Here is a 26,884-nt window from a genome sequence, read left to right as displayed (position 1 = left end):
ACTAGATTTCACGCTTGCGTTTGTTTCCTCTTCGTGTGTGCAGGTGTCTATTCGCGGGGATCGCGGAGGATTGTGACCAGCCAAGGCGAAGGAGCGAAGGTAGCATCTCTTCATCAAACGACAGCGCTGGAATCCAAGTAGGTGCTCTTTACCTCTTGTTTAATCGTAATTAGGAACATGCATAGCAGCATTGTTTGATTGTTGCTAGACCCTTGCTGGGCTAGTAGGGATCGCCTCTATCCGTAGAGGGGATTTACCTCTCCAACAATGGGTATTTTCTGTTCATGAATTTTCAAGTCGGGAAAAGATTGTTTTTGCTATTCTCAAAGCAGCCCCCCACGTCAAGGATTGGTGGGAAACATACTGCGAGCAGAAGGATGAAAGTACAGGCTCACTGCTTTCAGCCGCCCCCACTTGGAATGACTTCCGGGATGCCATCAAGGAGCAGTACTACCCTGTCAAAAGCTATGAGGACAAATACATCAAATGGACCACACTGCAGTAGGGACGAGACCAAGATGTACCAGAGTTCACAAATATTTTTCATACCCTTCGAACACAGTTGGGTATCAAAGATTCTGAGCTGCATCTGGTACTCAAATACCGCGGCTGCCTACACAGATACATCCAGGAAGAGATGGAGTTCTTGAACATCTCCTCACTCAGCACAACATACCGATACGTTGTCAAAATCGAGCAAAAGTTCAAACAGAAGAAGCGAGACTTTAGATCTGCAAATCCGAAGCCCAAAGGACAAAGCCAAGGCAGGGTGACCCAAGACAACCCCTCTAAGCTGCAAGAAAAGAAAACCACCACGAAGCCGAAGAAGGACACAGGAAAGTGGTGTGAGTTCCACAAGAGTCCCACTCATAACACAAGTGAGTGTCGGACCAAGCAGTCACTGGTGGCCGAGTTGAAGGCTTCCGAATCAGATGCATGTTTTGACTCTGAGCTGGAACCCGACAAGGGGGATGGCAAAGGGAAGCAAATCATTGATGCGGATCCTACTGCCATTGTTGCCACTGCAAAGATCTAGAAGAATGAGCCCAAAGAGCCAGAGGAGGGGGAACGTCTTTTCCACTCACAGATGTGGGTGAAGGGTTCGCCGCTGCAATTCATTGTTGATAGTGGCAGCCAAAAGAACCTCGTTTCAGCAGAGGTCGTGAAGCGGTTGGGCCTACCAACTACGCCACACCCACAACCGTACAGTATCGGGTGGCTTCACGAAGGACGAGATCTCAAAGTTCACCAGCAGTGCCACCTTCCCTACAGCATCAAGCCCTTCACAGATGAGGTATTGTGTGATGTTACACCTCTGGATGTTTGTGATGTACTATTAGGCCAGCCATACTTGTGGAGGCGACATGCTGTGTATGAGTCAAGGCCTTGCGCTGTCATTATTTCTTTGGATAATTCATTATATAGGATACCATAGGTACCTCCACCTACCACCACCTCTTTGATCACTGCTAAGAAAGGCAGCAAGCTCATCTCACAAACTAGGAAATTTATTTTCTGTCTGGTTCGCTCCCAAAGTAAGGGGAAGATCGTTGCTACATCCATGACCCCCGCAAAGGGTTCCTCCACGCAACAACAGCAACATAGGGATACAGTCATGACAGAACACAGGAACAACTTCTCCTTACCCAGAGGGGTACCACACAAGTTTCAGGTGGGCGAAAAAGTTTGGTTATATCTGCAGAGAGAACGCCTTACCAGAACCCTTCAGAAACTTAGACCGCTTCGACATGGTCCTTACACCAGTAACAAGGATGTGGGCAACAATGCTTTGAAGCACATCATTCCTCCATTCCTTCGCTTGCACCGATTGTTCAATGTGGACCATCGCCGACCATGCTTCCCACCATTTCTGGACACATTAGAGATTGTAGACCCATCTCAGCAGAAGCTTCCTCATCTCAAGGAGGAACTCAACGCAATGGGGACCATTGCTTCCTAAGGGGGGAGGAATGATCCAGGTGGATGTTGGTGGCCACCCACCTATCCCATTTGGACCCCCACAACTGTCTCTTTCAGTTTTTCAGTTTCCTTAATTATAGTGCAATTTGCTATTTTTAGCAGTTTTTCGAGTCCTTAACTTCCGGAGCCGTTTTGAGGCCCTAAACGACGTTTTTTGGGAAATCTACCTCCGCGATTTTTTTTTTTAAATCGTCTTTTTTGTGATTGTCCTCGGAGAGATATTTCCAATGGGCTATCATGCACGTCAAACGGAGATCATATGCCAAAGTTACGACCCCGGGAAGTTGATGTACCAATTTACCCAAACGGGGCCCATAGTTTGGTGTTTCATCTTCTAGGGTTAGGTTTTGGAATGTTAAGGGTTTTCCATTGTTTCTCAATAATAAATTGGCCTTTGAGCCTCATTGTAAACACAGTTCGAAACAGTTCAGAGGCATGTAGCCGACACATCTCTTCTTAGAGATAAGCTACCATCGCTCTAGCTGGGTTATTTCTATTTGTAAGCATATTTCATTATTCTCAATTAATGAAATGAAGTATTATTTCCGCTGCATCTATGTTTTTATGGTTATCGTATCTCTATATTTATGGTTATCTCTGTAATCTATTGCATTCCTGCTTAAATCCAGATCAATTGAAATCCTTGATTCATGGCCAGAATCAGACCCCAAATCTATGGGTCCTCCTGCCACAATCCCAAGGGCTGCAAACTTTTATTCGTCGTTGGAATCGGACCCCAAGTCAATGGGCCTACCTCGTGAAAATCCTACAGCTGCGACCTTCTCATCTTTGTCTGACTTAGAATCTTGGTTTTGTTGCACAGTGGTGACGACCCTCTGCTTCCCCTTTCTATCATTCCTTTCAAGTCTCAGCTTAGGGTGAAACTTCCAACAATTTTCTTCATCATGCCCCTCTTTCTCACAATGTGTACAAGAGGGTTTTGCTCTCCTTCTCTTGGTTGCTGCGGCTCTCTTTGGGTGGTCATCCCGTTTAGGTGTTTCTCTGTTTTCTAGTTGAATGGCCTTTACACTATCCGAGTCAATGGTAATAGGTTCAAACAATAATAATGAATGTCTAATGTAACTATGTAATGATCCAATATACTTAGTTACTACTTTAGGTGAATCAAGTGCAATGCCCAAATTAAGTGCTTGTTTTCTAAACTCCTCGGTAAAGCTTTGAACATCCTGACCTCTGCCTTGCCTTAAGTATTGCCAATCCATTAAGGCTTTTTGCTTATAACCCAAGGGATAAAATTGTTCCTTTAATGCATAAATGAAACTAGGCCATGAGGAAAGAAGATTACCCACACTTTTACTGCTTCGCAATTTGCTCTCCCACCAGATGAGCGCAGTGCCACTCAGTCGAAGAGAGGCCAACTGAATCTTTGCTTCATCCTCTTCGATCTGCTAAATCCTGCAGTAGATCTCAATCTGCCTAATCCAGTTATTAAGATTTTCTGCATTACTTTCACCATTATACATGGGAAGATCAAATTTGACATCTAATTTAAAGAAAGGTTTCTTAGATGCACCCCTTGAATTTCTACGATGATGATGATGAGAGGAAGAAGAGATTTCACTCATGGAAGGAGAAGGAGGGGGTTCTTCTTCACCATTTCCATGCACTGAACCTTGTTATTCTATGTTTTTCCCTTTTTCTTTCTCCAGTCTTGAAAGCAACTGACCTACATTTTCTACCATTGTATAGAAGGTTTTGCGGAAATTGAGTTCATCTTCATGACGAGCCTCTTCATCTGCCATGTTTTTCCTTCGATGTGCACGACCCGCTTCTGGATCGAAAGATTTTAGTTTCCCTTCGTCTGTTTGGAGCTTGTTTCTTGTTAGCATAGGAACATGCAATTCACATCTAAAAATACCTGCTTTGATACCACTTGATCCAAAAACAATGTAAACTTTGAAGCGAGCACTGATACTGTTACCCGTTTCGTAGAGATAGCAAAAAAAATGACCCGATTTTGAACAGGGGTGATGCAGAACACACATGTTTTTTTAGAGCATAGTTTTTGGAACTTTAAATTTTTTTATGTACATTGCGTTTTAGAATGGTAGTGATTTTCATGCTAATTTTAAAAAGTGGTAATTCTGCATCAGACCCTTTTTGTAAAAGACCTATTTTTTTACTTTAAATTTTCTAATGTATGAAATGTAAATAATTATTTTCTAAATTTAATAATTTTTGAAGTGGTCTTCTTCTTCATATATATATATATATATATATATATATATATAGATATACATATACATATACATATACATATACATATATATTGTAGTGAGGTTTTTATTGTTTTGCATATTTAAAGAAGAAGGTCGATATTTTGAATTTTTAATATTCTACATATTTATACATTGTTAATTAATTTTTCAATCCACATGAAATAATTGTCTCTAAAAAACAATAATTTTTAACAATACATAAAAATAACCATTTTTAACATAAATATAACTAAAAAACTACATGTTTTGATAATATTTTGTAATTTTTTCCTAGAAATGACATGCCAAAATCACAATTTTTATAGGAAAATTTTAACTAAGAATAGTAAAATAATAGGTTTTTTTTTTTTTTAATTTCATGTTAAAAAAATAATAATAATCACTGTTTTTTTCAAAAAATAATGATTAACATAAAAATTAATGTGAAAATCACATAATACAAATATTGAACGCATAACAACCTTAATTGATTGTTTATTCTTCTCATAAAATGTCAAAGTCAAAACATTACAAGTATAACTAATTAATAGCTACAAAAAATGAGTTTGATTTCCAAGAATAACTTAAATTTAATCAACAATGTCACGTAATTCAAACTCTTCGTCCTCTAGAGTTTCATCATTGCCTTCTTCCACAATATTTTCTGTTTCATTTTACTCATTTTCCTCTTCTAATGGATCTTTGATGTCTGCGAATCTCCCAATATATGCCTTTCCAATCATTTTGTGTAATGGTGGTTGGGGTTCCTTTGCTTTTTTTGCCACACGTGATCCACTAAATTCCCATTTCTTCAACCCAATTTCTTTCATTGCATCTGGAAGAAATTGAAGAGCATGAATTCTTTGCTGAATAAAATTGCACTGTATTGGATATTTTTCAATGGTAATGCAATTTCTTCCTTTTTGAAGGAAACATGCTAGTGTTGTACCTAATTATCAAGCACAAAAGAAATAATGAAGTAAATTAGTACAATGACATATAAATTAAGAAATAACATATTAAAATTCAATTCCATATAATAAAACTTACCTGAGCCAAAAAATAAATCCAGAACCTAATGTCCTTCATTTGAACATATGTCTATAAGAAAGTTAATCAATAACTGTGGTTTTTGATAAATGTTAACTATCTTTCCTTTTGCTTCTTTGTCTACATATGTTAGTTTTCTCACAACAACATCATAAGTCAGTATTTGGCTATGACTTTTTCCATCTACCCGATTAAAAATCATAGACATATAGCTATCATCTTTTGCCCAACTATCAATATGGATGAACTCATAATTATTTATAAATAGTTGATCTTCACGGTTAAGAAGATTTGACTTTTGCCTGTAACATGAAATATTAATACTTCAATTAACGTGTACATAAATGATTTTTTTAACATGAATCAAATATACATTTTAAACGTCTTACCATGTAAGTTTCATCCTTACATTTGTTTTCCCCTTGAAGCTTGACAATAACCGAAACCCCGGCGGCCCAACGGCCCACGGGGTTGGTGGGGCGATTCCCGGAATCGCTCTGCCCTCTGCCCCACCCCGGCGGCCCAACGGCTTGCGACAATGACAGTATGATTTCGGGAATCACCCCACCCTCCACCCCACTCCAGCATCCCAACGGCTTGCGGGGGTGGTGGGGTGATTCCGGGAATCACCTCGCCCTCCGCCCCACCCCGGCAGCCCAACAGCCCGCGGCAATGGTGGGTTGATTCCGGGAGTCACCCCGCCCTTCACTCTAACCTGACGACCCAACAGCTCGCGGGGGTGGAGGGGTACCCCACCCTCCGCCCCACCTCGGTGGCCCAACGGCCAGCGAGGGTAGGGTGGCGGGGTGATTCCTAGAATCACCCCACCACCCCCGCGGGTCGTTGGGCCACCGAGGTGGGGCGGAGGGCGGGGTGATTCCCAGAATTACCCCACCACCCCTGCGGGATGTTCGACCTCCGGGATGGGGAGGAGGGAGGGGTGATTCCCAGAATCACCCCACCACACTCGTGGGCTGTTGGGCCGCCGGGGTGGGGCGGAAGGTGGGGTGATTCACGAAATCACCCGGCTACCCCCGCGGGTCATTGGGTCGCCGGGGTGGGATGGAGGGCAGGGTGATTCCCGGAATCACCCCGCATCGCCGTGGGCTGTTGGGCCACCGGGGTGGGGTGGAGGGTGCTGTGATTCCCGGAATCACCGCACCACCCCCGCGAACTGTTGGGCTGCTGGGGTAGGGTAGAGGGCGGGGTGATTCTTGGAATCACCCCACCACCCCCGTGTGTCATTGGGTTGCTGGGGTGGACCGGAGGGCAGGGTGATTCCCGGAATCACCCCGCCATCCCCGTGAGCCATTGGGTTGGGGCAGAGGGCTGGGTGATTCGCGGAATCACCTTGTCACCCCTGCAGGGCGTTGGGCCGCTGGGGTGGGGCAGAGGGTAGTGTGATTCCCAAAATCATCCTGCTTCCCCCACAAGCCATTGAGCCACCGAGGTGGGGGGAGGGTGGGGTGATTCCCGGAATCACCCCACCAACACCGCGGGCCATTTGGGCACTAGTTGGAAGGTTTAATGGAGGGTCGGCTAGATGGCACGACCTCCGCTACCCACGGTATAAGTATGGAGGGTGGAGCCTTCGCAAAATAGACATTCAGACATTGCTCATCATCGAAGAAGAAGTGCGAGGGTGGAGAAGAGCCACGGCAAGTGTGCAGGACATGCGCTCACTCGCCGGGCAGCTCTACTTAGGCAGTGCTGCACGATTGCCAATTAACGATGGGATCAGATCTACTTGCAGAGAACATACATATATGCAGGGAAAAGTTATGGAGAAATCATGGATTAACAGTTTGGGTTTCATGGACTTGATGGTTCATGGCAATACCATTCAAGCTCTGGTGGACACGGGGGCCACTCATAACTTCATGACGACATAGTTGGAAAAAGAGATTGGACTGATGATCTTCCCATTGAATGTGGAATTCAAGGTGGTGAACTCTAGAGTTAAAGTGGCGGGTTTGGCACACGAAGTGCCTGTGCAGATAAAAGACTGGAAGTGTCAGTTGGAATTCAATGTGATGGAGATGAACGACTTTGATATGATATTGGGGCAAGATTTCTTGAAGGGCAACAAGGCAATTGTTGTCCCCTTCTGTGATGAGGTTGTGTTGGTTGGACAATCACAAACTTGGACTTTTCCCACTCATAGGCAAAGGCGGGAAGTCAAGGTGCAACATTTTTCTGCACTGATTTTGGAGAAGGCTATGAAGGAGTCAAATATGAAGACATATGCGGTGATGTTCAAGGGAGTCAAAGGTGATGGAGTGGGGATGCCTATTCCAACTGAGATTTCTGAGGTACTGGCCAAATATGCAGATTTGATGCTTGATGAGCTACCAAAGAAGCTTCCACCAAGGCGTGCAATGGACCATAGCATTGAGCTTGAGCTAGGGAAGCAACCTCTGGCTAAAGCACCTTATCGGTTGTTAGGGCCCAAGTTGGAGGAATTGAAATGACAGTTAAAGGAGTTAACTGATGCAGGTTTCATCATACCTTCAAGGTCCCCCTATGGTGCTCCAGTATTGTTCTAGCGGAAGAAGGATTCGAATGAGCTACGAATGTGCTGTGATTACCGTGCATTGAACAAGCAGACGGTAAGGAAAAGGTATCCTTTGCCAATGGCTGCTGATTTCTTAGACAAGCTTGTGAAAGCTCGAGTGTTTTCCAAGCTGGACTTGAGGCATGGGTATTATCAGGTGCGGATCGCTGAAGGAGACAAGAAGAAGACCGCGATAGTAACGAGGTATGGTAGTTTTGAATTCCTTGTTATGCCATTCGGGTTATGCAATGCTCCTACTACGTTTTGAACTTTGATGAATGATGTTCTACGACCATACTTGGATTCGTTCATAGTAGTGTACTTGGATGATATAGTGGTGTATAATGACAACATGGAGGATCATAAGAAGCACTTGGCGATGGTGTTCGAGGCACTAAAGGCAAATCAGTTGTACTTGAAGAAGTCTAAGTGTGTGTTCGCTCAGACCGAGATTCCATTCCTTAGACATATAGTGGGTCAAGGGTACATACGGATGGAGCCGAGCAGAGTGAAGGTGATCGAGGAATGGGTTGAACCAAAGAATGTCCATGAGATGAGGGTGTTTTTGGGCATGACCAACTACCAACAGAAGTTTGTAGAGGGGTACTCCAAGGTAACATCATCACTGACAGACCTATTGAAGAAAGACAAGAGATGGAGTTGGACAGATAAATGTCAGGTGGCATTTGATGATTTGAAGAAGAGGATGGTTACAACACCGATACTGAAGTTTCCGGACTTCGAGCGACCGTTTGAGGTACACATAGATGCTTCAAATTTTTCCATAGGAGGGGTTCTTATGCAGGATGGGCATCCAGTGGCATATGAGAGTCGGAAGTTGCAGGATAGAGAACGGAGGTATCCGGTCCATGAGAAGGAGATGACTGCAATCATTCACTGTTTACATGTGTGGAGGCATTACCTGATTGGGAAGCCATTTGTTGTCAAGACGGACAACATTGTAGCAAGTTATTTTTCATCACAACCGAAGCTTTCTGCAAAGCAATCTCATTGGCAGGACTTCTTAGCAGAGTTCGACATGACTATCGAGTATAGACTGGGAAGACACAATGCGGTAGAAGATTCCCTTAGCAAGAAGGGACAACTTGCAGCATTGGAGGGAGAAGACTGAGCAGCTAGGAGTAGGAGTCGAATTCAGATGTTAGAAGAGATGCAGAATAAGCTCAAGGAAAGGGTTGAGACTGATACTCAAGTGCAGAATATAGTGAAGCAGATAAATGAGGGGAAGACACGAAAGTTCTTTCTACGAGATGGATTCTTGTTCTTTGGAAATCGACTCTATGTTCCAAATTCATTTGGGCTCAGGAGGCACCTTTTGAAGGAGTGCCACGACTCACCGTGGGATGGCCACCCAAGGCAATGTCGTTCTTTGGAATTGTTCGAAAGAGGATTCTTTTGGGAGAAGATGCGGGAGGATGTAGAGGAGTATGTACATATGTGCATCATTTTTCAGCAGGACAAATTGAATAATCATAAGCAAGGAGGTCTGTTGCAACCTTTACTGATTCCTAAGAGACCATGGATGAGTGTCTCGATGGACTTCATCACTCAGTTGCCACAGGTTCATGGGTATAATGGGATAATGGTCGTGGTTGATCGTTTTTCCAAGTATGTTGTCTTTGTTCCAACAAAGATGCCTTGTGGAGCCAAGCGGACTGCGGAGTTGTTCTTCAAGAACATAGTGAAGTATTGGGGGATGCCATTAAGCATCGTGTCAGAACGAGATCCACGTTTTACAAGCAGATTTTGGACTACATTGTTGAAGTTAGTCGGGACAGATTTGTTGATGAGTTCGAGTTAACATTCGCAGACAGATCGACGGACCGAGAGGATCAACACATTTCTGGAGGATTACTTGAGACATTATGTGACGGCTGATCAGAAGAATTGGCCTGAACTCTTGGATGTTGTTCAGTTTAGCTACAACATTCAAAACGGTTTTGCGATGCGGTACAGTCCATTTGAGTTGGTGAATGGACAAATGCCAGTCACACCGCATACTATAGTGACAGGAAGTTCGTTGAGAAGTCCTCATGCGAAGAAATTCATGAAGGTTTGGGATGAGACCAGGGAGCTGGCATGGTTGCGCTTGCACGAAGCTGCAAGGAGAATGAAGAAATGGGTAGATAAGGGAAGACAGGATGTACACTTCAGTGTGGGAGATATGGTGTTTCTCAGGATTACCGGGGAGCAGTTTCAGCCACCTAAGGGGACTGCGAGCAAACTGACATGGAAGTATGAGGGACCATTCCGAGTAAAGAAGAGAGTGGGGGAAGTTGCTTATGAGTTGGAGCTTCCACATCATATGCACATGAAGCATCTGGTTTTTCACATGAGTCAGTTGAAGAGATGCAGACTTGATGCTGATCATCCAGAGAGAGCTGAACCACCGAGAGGACCAGCCGGGATTGTGGACAAGCTAGATTTAGAGTTGGAGAAGATTTTGAGCTTCAGAACTACAGGGATTGGTTGCCACATGAAACGGGAATTTCTTGTCAGATGGAAGAATGCACCGGAGGAGGAAAGCTGGGAAACGGAGGACTCACTTTGGAGATGGAAGAAGAAGATTGAGAAGTATGATAGGAAGCTGCTGAGGAGATCAGGATTGTCGAGGGTGACAATGATTTCGGGTGGGGGAGAATGTAACGCCCTGCGGCTTGCGAGTCGCCCGGGTGTGCCCACCCGCCAAATGAAGTGATGAAACGTGCGAGCTAAAGGCGACCGAGGGTGAGACAAGTGTTGTGGATGAGTTGGTTGCCTTGTTTATATACATGGGCGAGTTGGTGACTTGCACCGTGGGCCGACCGGGAAAAGTTAGCAAATGGGCGAGACGAGGTGGGGCGGTTTGTTATAGAAATTTTTGGGCACTACAACCCCAAGCATGAAATGTCCATAAACCAAGGGCTCCTAAGTCCCTAAAAGTGTTGTTCTAACCCCTAAAGGAACAAGGTCAACTGATTACAGCTTCTCCCAGAAATTCTCCATGAAAACTGCTCAGAACTGGTCAAAACAGGATCATTTCAGCTGCTCCATAGGCAAAGTGCATTGCATCTCACCTAAATACACTGTGTGGGTGCATTGCATTTCAAAAATCCCTTCTATGGGGTGCGATGGGCGAGAAGTGACAAATGGTAGTGTCATTCCGCGAGGTGGAGAGGCATGGAATCTTCCAGAAACTTCTCCTGTGACACTTGCCTCTCTAAATTCGACCAATGATGAGTAAGAGATCATCAATCTCCAAGTGGAAGCAAGAACTATCAGAGGGAAGACACTAATCAAATCACAAGATGACTCATCTCCCTTACAAATATCTATATATGTATCCCTCATCCCAGAGATCCGGAGGCTGGAATTTTGCATATTGTAAGGAATTGTTGTTGGTTTCTTGAGACAACATCATAATGTTGGGTGATCTAAGCTTTGTATGAGGTGAAGAAGGGCTTACTTGCAGAGAGGATGATGCTGGGTCAGAACAACTGGTTGTAACTCCCTTGGCTCTTTCTTGTTTATCAATAAAAGCTATTCAAGTTTTCCTCCATACTCTTGTGTCATTTATGTTTTATGCATTTGTATGGTCAATTTACATCTGATCCTAGATTGTTTATGATTATAGATCCATGTTCTTGTATAGTGTCATGCTACTATGATCCTACAGGTACTCTGTGAAGATGGGCGTACAAGGGAGCAAGTAGCGAAAGGCTATCAAGAGAGAGAAGAATCGAAGTAGGAGATTAGCGTAAGACAGAGGTTGGTCTTCTTTGTTCTTCTCTCATCTATATTTCATAAAGGAAAAATGAAAGTAGCTTTACTTTGTTTGTTTCTAAGGTAGCCACCACACCTTAGTGGGATAAGCAGTTCTGTGTAGACACATTTTCCTGTAACAAAATGGCGACTCCACTGGGGACGAATTAGTTTGTTTGTTTATCTTCCTTGTTGTTTATTTTATAAACTTACAGATGGAGCCTGAAGTCGAGCCAGGTAGCTTTTGAATTTCATTTTCTATGCAAATGCAAAGTAGATAAATGTTGCTTCAGTCAATCTCCGGGATTTTTTTATGACTTAAACAACTGATTCACAAACTCTCTGATTGCCCTCGTGGTAGCTCTAGTAACCTCCTTAGATCTACCCCTGATTGTTGCATTACTGATTACCATTTGCTCGGCCAAAACCCATGAACTGAACTGCAAACTGTGACCCGGAACCCAAGCAAAGTCTCGTCTCTGGCCCAGCGCAGGTACTGTTCTATGAATCTGAAATTTAGCACACTTCTCGAGTGTAGTAGGTGCGCTGAATTTCAAATTCATTGTGTTACAGGTGCGCTGATCAGACTAGGCATTGTTTAGTTTTGGTTTCTGTGATTCATTCTTTTCAGTTCTATTCATGAATTTTGCTGCCTGTAATCAGTATATCTCTGTTTGAAACCCCTTTTCCTTGCTGTTATTCCGCCTCCATTGTGCAAAAGAACTGTAAATGTTTTTGTGTATTTGTTGAGTCATTTTCAGTTCTCCTTTGCAAAAAGTAACGTAATTGTACTGTCGTCCTTTGATTTGAAAGTGTTGCAAGTGTCGTTTTCAGTCATAGGAAAGAGTTGGTTGCTATTGATAGTCGATTATCCTGTTACTATTGTATTTGGTCTGAATTTGTAGTTTTTCTAGTGTCGAAAGAAAGTATTCATTTCTGAATCATAAAGTGTTGTGATTGTCTCCATTTATGATTTCGAAAAGAAACTTGTTAGTAATTGTCGCTTGAAAAGTAATTCAGATTTGTGCATTAGCTTTCTTTTTACCATTCACATACTAAGAAAGCCCCACCCCATCTTCTCGTCATCCACCCGTCAGCCTGCCCATCTGTTGGGGCACATAGGACCACCCAAACAGATATAAACTTCCTCCACGCATAACTCCATCGCACATTCTCCAAGTGACTCGCGTGACTCCACCGTGGCCGCAACTCACCCGTTCGCACCGCAGGCCGCCCTGCAGCTCGTGGCCCTCACATTCTCCCCCACTTGAAATCATTATCGTCCTTGAAAATCTCTCATCCCGGCAACCATCTGTCACCAAGATATCCATACCAAGGTATACACCTCATCGGTATGTCATATATCAGAATGTCATCTCAATCCATGATCATTAACCACATCCATTGCAATCTCCACATGCAGCTCCCACCGTGGAAGGCTAGCCCCTCCATCTCAAGCTACATGCATACTGCAACATATCGTGTTGACCTCATCATGTGTCGTCATTGTGTGAACTTCTGCCATGATACTCCAACCAAATGCTAACACATCTCTGTACACTACTAGTCCCCATGTCCTGAACTAGTTGGGTAGCTAATCTAACTGTCACGCTCAATCCATGAGAATGCACATCCTCATGACATCATCAGTCATTTCTCTGAACATTCTGTCACATTATCATCTCGATCAAGAATCCATCTCCATCCAAGTAAGTCATGCCCAGGTCCATGAAGTAGTCTTCATCTCGTCTGCAACATGTTGTCCATGATGTTTGGTACCGATGTGCTGCATGAAATCAGCCATATCTATCCCAACATCATCATCTACTTGCAAAACATCTATCTCCTCAAAGTGAAGATATCCTCTCATCAAACTCTGAATCTCGATGTACCACATCCAGGTCCATGAAGCCACCTATAATGTGCCATCCCTCAAGTCTGCCATAGAAACAAGTATACGCCTATCTCATCTCCCATGTGCTACCCATGATCATAGATCAATCAACTCCCATGTGTCAAAAGTGGTTAAGTCTCGGCTCAAACCATGCCCAAGTGTTGCCACCAAGGCATCATCACCGTTGTAACTCCATCACTCCAAAGTGTCTCATATCGATCATCCACATTAAGTCTCTCTTCCAAGCCACACCCATATATGTACTCGAAAGTATGCATCCCATTTTTCATCAAAGTCTTTGACCTCAGCTCGTTAATGCATCGGATCCTCCAAGTCCACCATATATGATGTCCCAAAAAGTCACAAACTCATGTCATCATGAGCTCCATGAGTCATCTCCAACCAACACTCAAGCAAGCATACAAGTCTCGGCCCAAAGGTCTCTGCAAGATTCCTCAGATCTCCATGTAGTAGGAATGCTCCATAGTCTACTCACAACTCCATCAAAGTCCATGGCCTTGTTGTACGTAAGTGCACAACCTCTCCATCGGCTCATAAATAAAACATCTCCATGTCACACTAGCAAATCCACCTGCACAACATCCCTACCTTGGCACTCCTCATTGGATGCCCATAAGTGACACCTCTACAAGTGCTCCTACATAATTTCCCTACATAAGACTGCCCATGCTCCATGTCTCCAACCTGATGTCCATGACTTAAGTTGCCCATGTTGTCCAGCTAGGTATACCCATCACAACAATCGGTCATCATCATTGAAGTCTGCAATTTCGGTCTAGTGAACTTGGTCACCCAACCATATCATCATCACGAGTCCCTTCCATCATAGCTCCCCCACTAAAGGTCCCACCAAGACTTCCTCTCTTAGTCTTGACCATGAGAAGTCCACCCAAGTATCATCATACCCAAGTGTGTGCCCTCCTCCAATCTATCCATGAGTCATGCCGGGCACTTAGCCAATTCTCCATGTGGCTAAAACATGACCCAATCCTCCACAACTATCATCATGTTCCTCCTTTGTCACGGGCTTTTGTACCTTCTATCATAAGGTCACAAAAAACCACAACAAGTCCTGCAACAGTCGATGGTCCTTGCTTCTCCATACAAGGTCTCATCATATACATCCATGGTAAGATGTTCCACTGCATTGGAAAATTGATTTTGCACTTCTCTGCATATGGTTCATCTACCAAAAGCTCATCCGAAACACAAGTATCAATAGTACTTACATCATCATCATGAGGCTCCTCCATGTGAGTATCCTCATCCACCCATGTTTGCAAACTGTACGATCCTAGTCCGACTTGATCAACCTCAAGTTCATCCTCCATTGTTGTCACATCTGCAACATCCTCAATCATCACGGCTTCCTCTTCCTTGTCAGCACAATATGCAACTTCAACTTTCTCCATTCTCCAACCAAATTGAAGAATTTCGTCTTCAACATTCTTTTCCAAGACTTCAAGTTTATCTCGAATCCGTGGGTTCTCTTCTTTCATTTGCTTCAATCTGTATAAGTTAAGCAAGAGCTTCCCTTCACATTCTTCCAAACCTGCCATGCCTTGTCATTCAACTTGGCCCAAGCACGAAGCTTCACCTCTACTAAACCTGTCACGAATTATTACACTACTTCCACCATTCACCTGAATCACCTTGATATTCCACCTGTCACCTACAAAACTTGAACTCCCTGCCAAGTCTTCGGCCTTGTAGAATCAGCTCCTTGATTCATTTAACCTGGCTCTGATACCACCTGTCACGCCCCTACACTGGCAGTAATCTTCCAACCGCACTATAGCGAGGTGCGGCACCACCGAACACTTTCTTTTCACCAATACTTATGTTCATAGACTACGCCTAACTTTCATACTTAGTTTTATTTTCATTATCAAGTATTATATTTGTCCTTTATACAGAGGAAAACCCATACATATTCATCATAAACAACATTATACAAATAGAAATGCACAACAGTATAAAGGAAGGGGCAACTCCCTACAATATGAGTTTGCCCAAATCAATATATATAATCTTCACTTTTACAAAGTATAAGTTAAATCTTCGGAAACCAAAAATTTACACTTACCCAAATTTCCAACTTCGGCAAACTCGGTTGCCCAGCTCCTCGGCACCTCCGAATGGTTGTTGCATGACTCACCCAACTCTTCGTTCACCTCATCACACAATCGTGTTGTTTTCCCAACTCAGGCGTGCCTCATCGTAACCGTGTCGCCTCACCTGGGCGCCCTCCGCACGAGTCACACCTCCGTTTCACCAAACCAACACTTCAACTTTCGTTTCAACACTTCTCCATTTCACCGTGCATGGCACGCCCTATCCGGGTCGCCCGTCCGCACGTTCACTGTTTCGTTGTGCACAACGCACCCTACCCGAGTCACCCATCCACACATCCACCCGGCACTGCACGAGTTTGTACACCCGACGCCTTCCGCGGGTCACCTGGCCTACTCGTTGTGCACGCCTGCCCGAGTGCTACACGCACCGTTCAGCGGACGCCCTCTGCGGTTTGCCCGACCAACCTTTGTGCACACTTCTCGACTCGACCTTCAACCATTCCGCCTGTCGTGCGGGCTCATCTGCACGCTCCACCGTAGAACTATTCCACCCTTAGCTCGCACTTTGTATGACTTGCGAGTTTCCAAGTGAATGATCTCTTCAACTCAACTCATCCACTATAGATATGCTTCGCACGCCAAGTTCATGTGCCCAGCCGACCTACCCATATGTTGCACGTCCATCGGCTTCACCCAACTTTAACTCGTCGGCCCGCCCATCTCCATGGTCGGCCACCCCATCTCCTCGTCATCCACCCGTCGGCCTGCCCATCTCCATGGTCGGCCACGCCATCTACTCGTCGTCCACCCGTCGGCCTACCCATCCATTTGGGCACACGGGATAGCCCAAACAAATATAAACTTCCTCCATGATTAACACCATCGCACATTCTCCAAGTGACTTGCGTGACTCCACTGTGGCAGCAGCTCGCATATTCGCACCGCAGGCCGCCCTGCAGCTTGTGGCCCTCACAGCCGGGGTGGGGCGAAGGGTGGGGTGATTCCGGGAATCACCCCGCCACCCTCGCAGGCCGTTGGGCCGCTGGTGTAAGGACCTGCAGTCATGCGATGCGAAGAGGCGAGCTGCGGTCGAGACATACGAGCGAGCATGTGGTGAAATGTGCATGGAAGTCTTGGCTAAGACGAGTTTATACCGTGGGGATGAGTTGGTATCACCCACGGGCCAACCTCATGACTTATGCATTCGGGCGAAGGATGGGTTGGTAGTCCCGTGTGATGGGTGGGCCGACCAAATGAAGGCGAATGAATTGGCAAGATGAGGGCATTGGCTGAACGAGTTGGACGAGTCGGCTGGGTGGCATGACTCGCCCAACCACCCATATATATGGAGGGCGTAGGATGGAGAAAAGGCAATCAAATCGAACTTGTTCATTTGAACATCATCAAAGAGAAGTGCGAAGGTGTGGAGAAGGAGCCGCAGCAAAGCACAGGTGATGCGCTCGCTCATCGGGCAGCTCTACACGAGGTTGGCACGAAGTCTTGGTGATGGGTCGAGGCATGGGTCGTGGGTCGCACGAAGGTGCCCGCCTGCCGTTCGGAGGTAAACGCAGGTGGAGGGTGTGTGTAGGCGCCTGTGTGCTGGTTGAAGTCTCGGGTGAAGGTGTGTGAGAGCGCCCGCCCGCCGGTTGATAGCTCGGGTGGAGGGTGCGTGTAGGCGCCCGCCCAACGGTCGTAAGTGCGGGTGGAGGGTGCACGAAGGCGCCCGCCCACCGGGTAACACGAGCTCGGTTGTGGAGTTTTGGTTGGCGGTTCGTGTGAGGGCGTGCCCGCCCAACTCGGGCAAGGAGACTTGTGTGGTGAAATGGTGAACTCGGTTGGCTGCACGAAGGTGCTGCCGAGTGGAAATTTGGCTAAGTATGAAACTTGGGGTTTCCCAAGTATACTTGTAAAAATTGTAAAGTTGTATAATATATTGAATTCGGGCAAGACTCATATTCAGGGAGTTGCCCCTCCCTTTATACTGTTGCAATTGTGTTGTATATTTATAATTGATGTGGATAATGAATGTGTATGGGTGTTCATTAATATAAAGGATAATAATAATACTTGGTGAAGAAAAATAAAACCAAGTATCGAATTTTAAGGCGTAGTCCATGAACATAAGTATTGGTGAAAAGAAAGTGTTTGGTGGTGCCGCACTTCGCTATAAGTGGTTGAAAGACTACCGTAGTTGTAGGGGCGTGAAAGGTGGTATCAGAGCTCACGGTTGGCGCTGGTGACAGTGGAAACAGGTACTTGCAGGTGAAGGAAGTTGGTTTCACATACAAGTGAAACAAGAACTGGTTTGGTTTGCATGGAACTTGTGAAGCTGGTGGATGATCTATACTAGATCAAAAAGAAGGAAAAGGGAAGCAGAGATGGTAGGTGAAACTCATGTTGTATCGGGTGAATTTAGCCACAATGCAACCAAGGCCTTTATCGAAAGGATACTAGAGAGAATGGAGGAATTGGAATCTCACTGGACTACAAAGATGACTCTGGTCAGGAAGGAACTAGAGGCTAATGTGCAGATGAGGGAAGAGCTCGATGAACTCCGGACTTGGCATGAGTACATTGATCTTAAGTGTACACAACTTGAAGATGAAGTCAAGGAGATTGGATAAGCGAGGGATCGAGGTCTCGCAGAGATCTTGAACTTGCATAAATCTCTTGACGATGCAAGAGATGAGATCGCGGTCTTGAAGAAGGTCGTGAAACATAACTTAGGTGGAGGAGTGTCTCATGTGAAAATCAAGGAACCAGAATCTTATGATGGTACAAGAAGCACAAAGAATCTTGGTAATTTTCTATGGGATATGGAGCAATACTTGGAACGCTTGGGTCTATCTGATGATGAGACAAAGGTGAAAGTGGCTGCTCAATTCTTGACGAAAGATGCTAAGATGTGGTGGAGAAGGAGAATGGATCAGATTTCTAATGGTAGTACTGATGACATTACTTCTTGGGATGATATGAAGAAAAATTTGCAGGCTCATTTCAGTCCTTAGGATAAAACGTGGGAAGCAAGGATGGAGATTAAATTTATTAAGCAGACAGGGAATCTACAGACATAATAGCGGTAGTTTGCAAGTGCGGTTCTGGAACTTCCTAACATGGCGGAGAGGGACAAGGTGTTCAACTTCATTATTGGATTGAAACCTTGGGCACGCAATGAAGTGAAGAGGCAGAAGATAAAGACACTTGAGGAAGCTTTTGCTGTTGTGGATCGATTGGTGGAGCATTATGATGAAGCTTCTAATGAAAAGAAGAAGTTCGATAAGCCGAAAGAGAAGAAGAAAGATGATGCTTCGAAATCGGATGAGAAGACGAAGACGAAGAAACCATTGAAGTGTTGGATTTGTGCTGAACCACATACGATGAAGAATTGTCCTTCTAGACCAAAAGTGGCTGCTATTACACAATCTAATACGAAGAAAGAAGAACCTTCTGTGGGGATGATGCAGATTCTTGGAGCTGCTGCTGCTACAAAAGTGGTCTCTTGGAGAGATCCTGAAAGGAACAGCTTGGAGTATGTTCGGATGAAGATTGGAGGTATGGAGGTACTCACTATGGTAGATAGTGGAGCTACTCATAACTTCATGAGTGAAGATGTTGCGAGAAGGATTGGGCTAAACTTGTACCGGTGAAGGCACAAATGAAGATGGTGAATTCTCCTCCTGATTTTGTACTTGGTGTAGCTGAAAGGGTGGACTCAACACTAGGTGAGTGGACCGGGAAAGTTGACTTAACTATAGTGTGGATTGATGACTATGAGGCTGTGTTGGGGATAGAATTCTTGAAACAATATGATGCTATGATTGTTCCACATTTGAAGAAGTTGTACATTTACGATGGAAGGGAAGATGTACCCATTGGTGTTCCAACCATTGGTGTGACAAGCCCTGATTGTAAACTGACAGTGATGCAAATGGAGGATGAGAAGCGATTGGAGGATGTATGTAAATGGTTTTCTACTGCTGAGGTAAATCTCACCGAGCAGTCATTGGTTATCAGGACACTATCTGATAGTATCTTGGATTTGTCAAGAAGGCTAGAGGAGGTCGAGGATGATGATGACGAGGATTTTTATGTGAGACCGAATGTCCATGAGGAGGATCGGGACGCATATCTCCAAAGGATGGAGATAGAGGATCCTGACAGATGGATTGAGCTTATTAGTGAGGGAGAGCCTTCAAGCTCTACACCCTCTGCATATTCTTATATGACATAGAAGATGGAGCTCATTGTTAGCTGCTCATGGCAGTGAGTCCTTAAAACAGGTTGAGCATGTATGATAGATGGTGCAGGAAACATTAGCATCATGACATGTTGCAGATGGGATGGAGTTTCCATGGACCTGAGAATGGGAGAGATTCTTGGTGAGTCCAGGATGTGGCAGAGTCCGAAAAAGACTGGTGTAGAAATAAGGATGTGCATTCTTATGGCTTGAGTGTGACAGTTGGATTGATCACCCGACTAGTTCAAATCATGAGGTATGGAAGTGTGCAGAGAGATGTTGGCATTATGTTGGAGTATCTGGCGATAGTTCACAGGATGGGACGACACATGATGGAGACAATTGTTTTACATATGTTGCAGGGATGTTTGTAGTGTATGGACTGGTTGATATCATGGACCGAGGATGAGACAAATGAGATGATGATCTTGGTGGTAGGATGGTTACCGGGATGACTTATTGTCGAGGACGACAATGACTTCAGGTGGAGGAGGATGTAAGGACCTGCGGTCATGCGATGCGAAGAGGCGAGCTGCGGTCGAGACATATGAGTGAGCGTGTGGTGAAATGCGCATGGGAGTCTTGGCTAAGGCGAGTTTATACCATGGGGATGAGTTGGTATCACCCACGGGCCGACCTCATAGACTTATGCATTCGGGCGAAGGATGGGTTGGTGGTCCCGTGCGATGGGCGGGCCGACCAAACGAAGGCGAACGAATTGGCAAGATGAGGGTGTCGGCTGAACGAGTTGGACGAGTCAGCTGGGTGGCACGACTCGCCCAACCGCCCATATATATGGAGGGCGTAGGATGGAGCAAAGGCATCAAATCGAACTTGATCATTCGAACATCATCGAAGAGAAGTGCGAAGGTGTGGAGAAGGAGCCGCAACAAAGCGCAGGTGATGCGCCCGCTCATCGGGTAGCTCTACATGAGGTTGGCACGAAGTCTTGGTGACGGGTCGAGGCACGGGTCATGGGTCACACGAAGGTACCTGCCCGCCGTTCGGAGGTAAACGCGGGTGGAGGGTGTGTGTAGGAGCCCACCCGCCGGTTGAAGTCTCGGGTGAAGGTGCATGAGAGCGCCCGCCCACCGGTTGATAGCTCAGGTGGAGGGTGCGTGTAGGCGCTCATCCGACGGTCGTAAGTGCAGGTGGAGGGTGCACGAAGGCACCCACACGTCGGGTGACACGAGCTCGGTTGTGGAGTTTTGGTTGGCAGTCCATGTGAGGGCGTGCCCGCCCAATTTGGGCAAGGAACTTGTGTGGTGAAATGGTGAACTCGTTTGGTTGCACGAAGGTGTTGCTGAGTGGAAATTTGGCTAAGTATGAAAATTGGGGTTTCCCAAGTATACTTGTAAAAATTGTAAAGTTGTATAATGTATTGAATTTGGGCAAGACTCATATTCAGGGAGTTGCCCCCCTTTATACTGTTGCAATTGTGTTGTATATTTATAATTGCTGTGGATAATGAATGTGTATGGGTGTTCATTGGTATAAAGGATAATAATAATACTTGGTGAAGAAAAATAAAACCAAGAATCGAATGTTAATGCGTAGTCCATGAACATAAGTATTGGTGAAAAGAAAGTGTTCGGTGGTGTCGCACCTCGCCATAAGCAGTTGAAAGACTACCGTAGGTGTAGGGGTGTGATCGCTGGGGTGAGGCGGAGGGCGAGGTGATTCCCAGAATCACCCCACCACCCCCGCGAGCCGTTTAGTGAGCTCCAGTATTGCAGAAATATTGCTGCAACTCCTGGGACTCCCTTCTTTACTTTTATCAACCCGGTAGTTCATAAAAAACTTGGAAGCGACGATGCTGTATGCACAAGTACTAGCTCTTGCCGCAACTGTCACTTGGTCAGCTGGCACAAGTCCGCTAGGAGCTTAAGCCAACTTCTATGAGCTCTGAGAAGAATATTTTTAACTCATGGAAGAAAGCTAACTCAAGGAAGGCTGATCTACTTGCAGAAAGAAACTGGAAAGCTGAAAGGAACCGTAAACCCTAGCAAACCCTAATTTTACCAGCTACCCCTATCGATGCAAGAAAGAGGATGCAAGCTACTGAAAGGAATGCCATTGACTTCTAGGAAGGTAAATACATGTATCTAAGATACTTCTATAGTAACATCTAAAAAAAAAAAACATCTTTTTGTATTTTTGAATAAGTTGCCAGAATTATCATGCATGTGATTTGACTGTTTTGACTGGGCAGAGGTGGATTGGCAAGAGGCAATGCTTGGATGAGGTTGGGAAGGCTCAGAGAGGGCCTAAGGGGTCTCTAACACCCTTCCAGAGAGTTTCACAGAGTTTGTCTATCAAGAAACCTCATTCGTGAGCTTCTACAAGAAGTCTGCAGGGGTTCTATAGGATGTTTGTGATTTTCTACAGGATGTCTGTAATTTTTCTACAGGATGTTCAGAAATGGGATTTTGGAGGATGGATGGATGAAGAAAGATGAAGGAGTGGGTATGGAGGTAGGATAAGGGCTGGAGGTGGTCCAGGACTTGGGGGATGGATTTGAGGACAGATGTAGAGGGCTGGATTTGTTCAAGGAGGACTGAAGCAATGATGCACCAAAACTAGGGTTATGTGAGCAAATGGAAAACGTAAGGCTAGAAGCTGAGCTGATGGATGGAGTAGATGGGATCGATGGAGTATGGGCAGGTAGAGAAGTGGTACAGGTGCTCTGCAAGTCATTTTTCCAACTGAACTGATGAAGACTTGTAAAATCAAAGACCTAGTTACGTTGACCTAATCTGATCTAGTTGTCAGTAAAAAGAATGAACAGAAGTTTTAACTGCAATGAAACCATGTATACTAACTGATGCAACTAAGAAAGAAAAAGTCTGAACCTGTAACCAACTTCTACAAATGAAAATCAAATACTAGTGATTGCATGGCAAAGCAAAATCAATGTTTTTGTGGGCAGCAAGGTCACCCTGATCCCAGCTCCTGATCCCACTGAGGGAGAGGTGAAGTGAGAGATTTTTGATGGCCCTTTTCTGAAGCTTTTCCCTGTCAACAACCTATCAACTAAATCTGAGCATCAAAAGTATTTCTAACCATTAACAGTGACCTAGTTAATCAACAAGATTTAATCTACTTAACAGAAATGATTTTGCAAATACATAAGGAACAAATAACAATACATAAAGGAGGCCTTAGCACTCAGGTTGGGCCCAACCCCAAGAGCTGTAGGCTCCTATAAAGAACTCAGATCTGATGCCAAGTAAAGCTGCTTCTCATTACTCAAAAATAATCATCACAAGAAAGTTGTACAACAGTAGCTAAGAAAAACGAGCTGAAAAAGGACAGCACTATAGTGCAAATACCAACAGTTCCAAAAGTAAACTACGAACGCTGAGGCCTTCCTATTTATACAATACGAGGGGGCTAGCAACCCTCCTAGATTCAAGGGACTCTACTATTCCAACTGCTAGTAAACAGTCACTCTTCCCAAAGCTGCTTGGCTGCCTTTAGAACTCATTTTGGTGGCCTGTTGACCTCGGAGTTGAGGGTGGAGATCTCAAGGAAGGGCCATTAATGCCACAGACAACCTCCCTACGAATCCTCACCTCAAGCTTGGCTGTCACCTGGGCCATAATTGCTTGGTTTTGCTCCAAAATTTGTCCCAAAAAACCTGAAATGACCACGTATTAGCCTCCTTGGTAGAGTGACCACCCTTATTCGTTCAAATAACATAAAAATACTAGAAAAACATGCATAATATATGAAAAATGGAGGATTGAACAAGGACAATTAGGCAAAATGAGCCCATAATTTACCCAATTCGGGGCTCATCATCACCCCCCTGCTAAATGGGTTGCTCATCCTCTGAGCAACTAGTCCAGCTCATCATCCTTTATGGATTTGATCGCCTCCCTCACATCCCAGGCCTCTGCTGTGATATCCTCTTCCCGGTCATGGAATCATGCCTTCCTTTCCACTTCCTCCCATTGTCTACCTTCCTCCTCTTCCTTCACTCCTTCTAGCAATCCCAAAAGTAAAGGAGGACTGAATTTCAAGCCAAGCCAATTGGCCTGCAAATTCTGCATCAACTGTTTGTAGAGAGATACCCTTGCCAAGGCTTCCCTCATCCTGGTGGGAGAGTGGTATTCTTTTATCTTCAGACTGTGAGGCAGTGTGTTTCACCACCTTGTGCAGGCATGCATCCAGTTTTCTCCCAACAATCTCTCCATGTCCTCAAAGTGGGAAATGGCTTGAGCCTGTTGCTCAATGTACTCCGGTAGCTCCTGAGAAATATTGGCCAAGTGATGGTGGGCGCTTATCACTGTTGAGGGGTCATCCGGCTCTGCTCTGACCATGAGTGGCTCACTGAGCTCTCTGCCTATGATACTATGGACCTCTGCTACTCTCTTCTCCTCATGGCTCATCCAAGAGGCCATGGTCATAATCTGGACATCTCCTATGACCGTGTTGGGATCCCATGCATTCATGTTCGGAAGGGCGAAGTTGTGCAAGTATAACTCTGATAATTTGGCCCTATTCTCAAATGAACTACCGCCACATAGAGCTGCAAACTGATGATAATTTTGGAATGGGGTGATGCCCCTTTGAGCCAAGGTATTGATCTGAAACTGTAACCACTGATCCTTGAGGTATAGGTCATAGGATTTGGCAGGCTGCCTACACTGCAGAGCTTCCATTGCCTAGCTGGCCATGCAGGCCAGTTGGGCCTCCTTTTCTTGTACCTGCTGTTTCAGAGACTGTGTCTCCAATTCTTTTTCCTGTAGCTGTCAATTTAGTGTCTCAATTTCAGTTTGCATCCCTTCCTTGCTCTGTTTTTCATCAGGGGTATCTTTGGCTGCTGTGGGCTCCTCCTGTTGCTATTGTTCTCCCAAGATATGAGGCCTGTCTTCCTTCCTCTGTCCCTGTAATTGTAGCTGCTGTCTAAGCAGCTCATTTTCTTCCTGTAGCTTGACCCGCTGGCTGCTCTCCACATGCCGTACCAGAGCCAATTCCCTTCTTGCCTCCTTGAGTTGTTCCTCCAGAGGACCTATATCCGCCACACCCTTGGACTTAGCGATTTTCATCCAAGTGTGGGTCCTCACTCTCTCTTCTTCTAGTGCAAGGAAAAGTGGCACTGTGAACTTTTGAGGAATGATCTTTCCAGCCTCTAAGAAGTTATAATAGGAGCCCAAGCTGGGCTGGGGGCTAGGTTCCACAATGTTCTCCACCTTTTCTTCCTCCTGTGGTGATTTAGCTGCCTCACCTTCCATTGCCTCGGTCTCCTTCAACCTAGCCAGTGTTTCCTGTAGAATAGTCTCAACATCCTGTAGAGAGGTTGTTGTGTCAAACATTTTCATTCTCTCCCTCCAGGTGGATGTCTTCAGGCTTCCCCGTTCATAAGTGATGGATGCCTTGGAGGGGGACCTCTCCTTTTGTGTGGTAGGGGTGTTTACAATTGTGATTGGTTCTTTTGACGGTGGCTGGGGTCTGCTAGTCTTAATCCTCACACTCCTTCTTGCCTTAAAATACAGGGGAGGCTCCCTCTTTCGCTTCCCCTTCTGCTTGGGAGATGTACTTAGGGTGGCTAGCACAGCTGCTACCTCCCTAGCTAAAATTTCCGGTGATTTTTCCCTTTGTTGCTATGTCTTCAGACTTCTTGTAGAAAGTCACGTGCTGACTGTTTTCTGTCTTTGTGTAGATGCGGTTTTCGGGCTTCCTGTAGAAACAATTTTCACTATTTTGGCTTGCTTGGCTAGGGGTGCCTTCTCCTTCAATTTTGTTGTGGTTTCCTTGGATGTGCCCTCACTTGCTTGGACTTTTTCAGTCCTTTCTACCCTGATTTTCAACCATTCCTCCCTTGGCGTTTGTGCCTTTATTCCACCTACAGTTTTGGGCTCAGCAGCTTGGCCCTTCTCTTGTTTCTCTTTTTGATTTTTCTGTGGTGGTCTGTCCTGGGGTTCCTTACCCTTGGCTTTCTCTTCTGCCTCAATGTGCTCCCTTTCCTCATTGTTGGATGAAGTGAGTTCCTCGGCCAAAATCCGAATATCATCATTCTTGGACATATTGCGTAAAATCTCCTAAGATAGAGGGACAGTATAGGTATGGAGGGCATCTTCTACTAGAAGCTTGATAAGCCCATGATGAGCCATCTGGTCCGGTGTCCCTTCCTTCATTTTTGTGCCACACTCCATCAATGATTGTAGGAGGAAATATGGGAGGCTTAATTTTTGTTCTGTGGGTAAATCCATCTTATGCCTGAGTTCAGTTAACAACCAGAAGTGATAACCATATACAATAATGAACCGCCCCTCACAAGTAATGTATTTCATGATCTGAAGGCTGACCTCGCTCCAAAATGGATGTAGGCTGGCTCTCTGGACGCCATTTTTATCCTCTGAAAACTGTTCTTCTAGTAGGAAGAATGCATTTTTGGCTTTTTGGCCCAATTCCCTCTCCTCTTTACTCCAGGATACCCCCAATGGCAAATTAGTGACTCGACTAATGAGTTGTGGGGTGAGTTTTAAGTTCAATCCTCTGAAATTTACAGTGGCCAGTATCTTGGATTTGGGTTGCAGAGACATTAAGAACTCTTCTGTTACCTCATCATCATGACCTTGAATTCTATCACAGAAGGTCATCCAATTGGCACGGGTAAATAGGTCTACCACCTCGGGGTTTTCTCGCAATTTCCTAGAATCTGAGGGTTCCTTTCTAATAAACCCTCCTGGCATGGTGAAAATGCTCTGTTTTGGCTTGTGTTCTGATCACAAGGGGAATTTTGTGTATGGTTTCCTCCTTTGATTCTCAGGACAGGGTTTCTCAGATGTTCGTATCTCCCTTTTCACCAATTCCCTGGTTATAATGTTGTTGTTGCCCCAAAACTTGACTGTCAAAAGGAAATTAGGCTCTCACAGACAGAGTGCAGAGCTTAATTTTCACACCAATCACATACAAGTCACATTTTTTTATGCACAGATCAGCCCTTACAGAGGTTTATCGTTTCTACAGGAGGAATTTGTTAACAGGAACCATGGAGGAGAATGTGACGCAACATCATTTGAAAGAAATTTCGTGTATCATACAGGCAAACCACCATTCTTGACCCACAGGCAGACTTGTTTT

This window comes from Pinus tabuliformis, chromosome 2_2 (assembly GCF_031772625.1).
Source record: "Pinus tabuliformis cultivar Carrire ecotype Pingquan chromosome 2_2, CPIR1, whole genome shotgun sequence".
Lineage (NCBI taxonomy): Eukaryota > Viridiplantae > Streptophyta > Pinopsida > Pinales > Pinaceae > Pinus > Pinus tabuliformis.
This window is presented reverse-complemented; position numbering follows the sequence as displayed.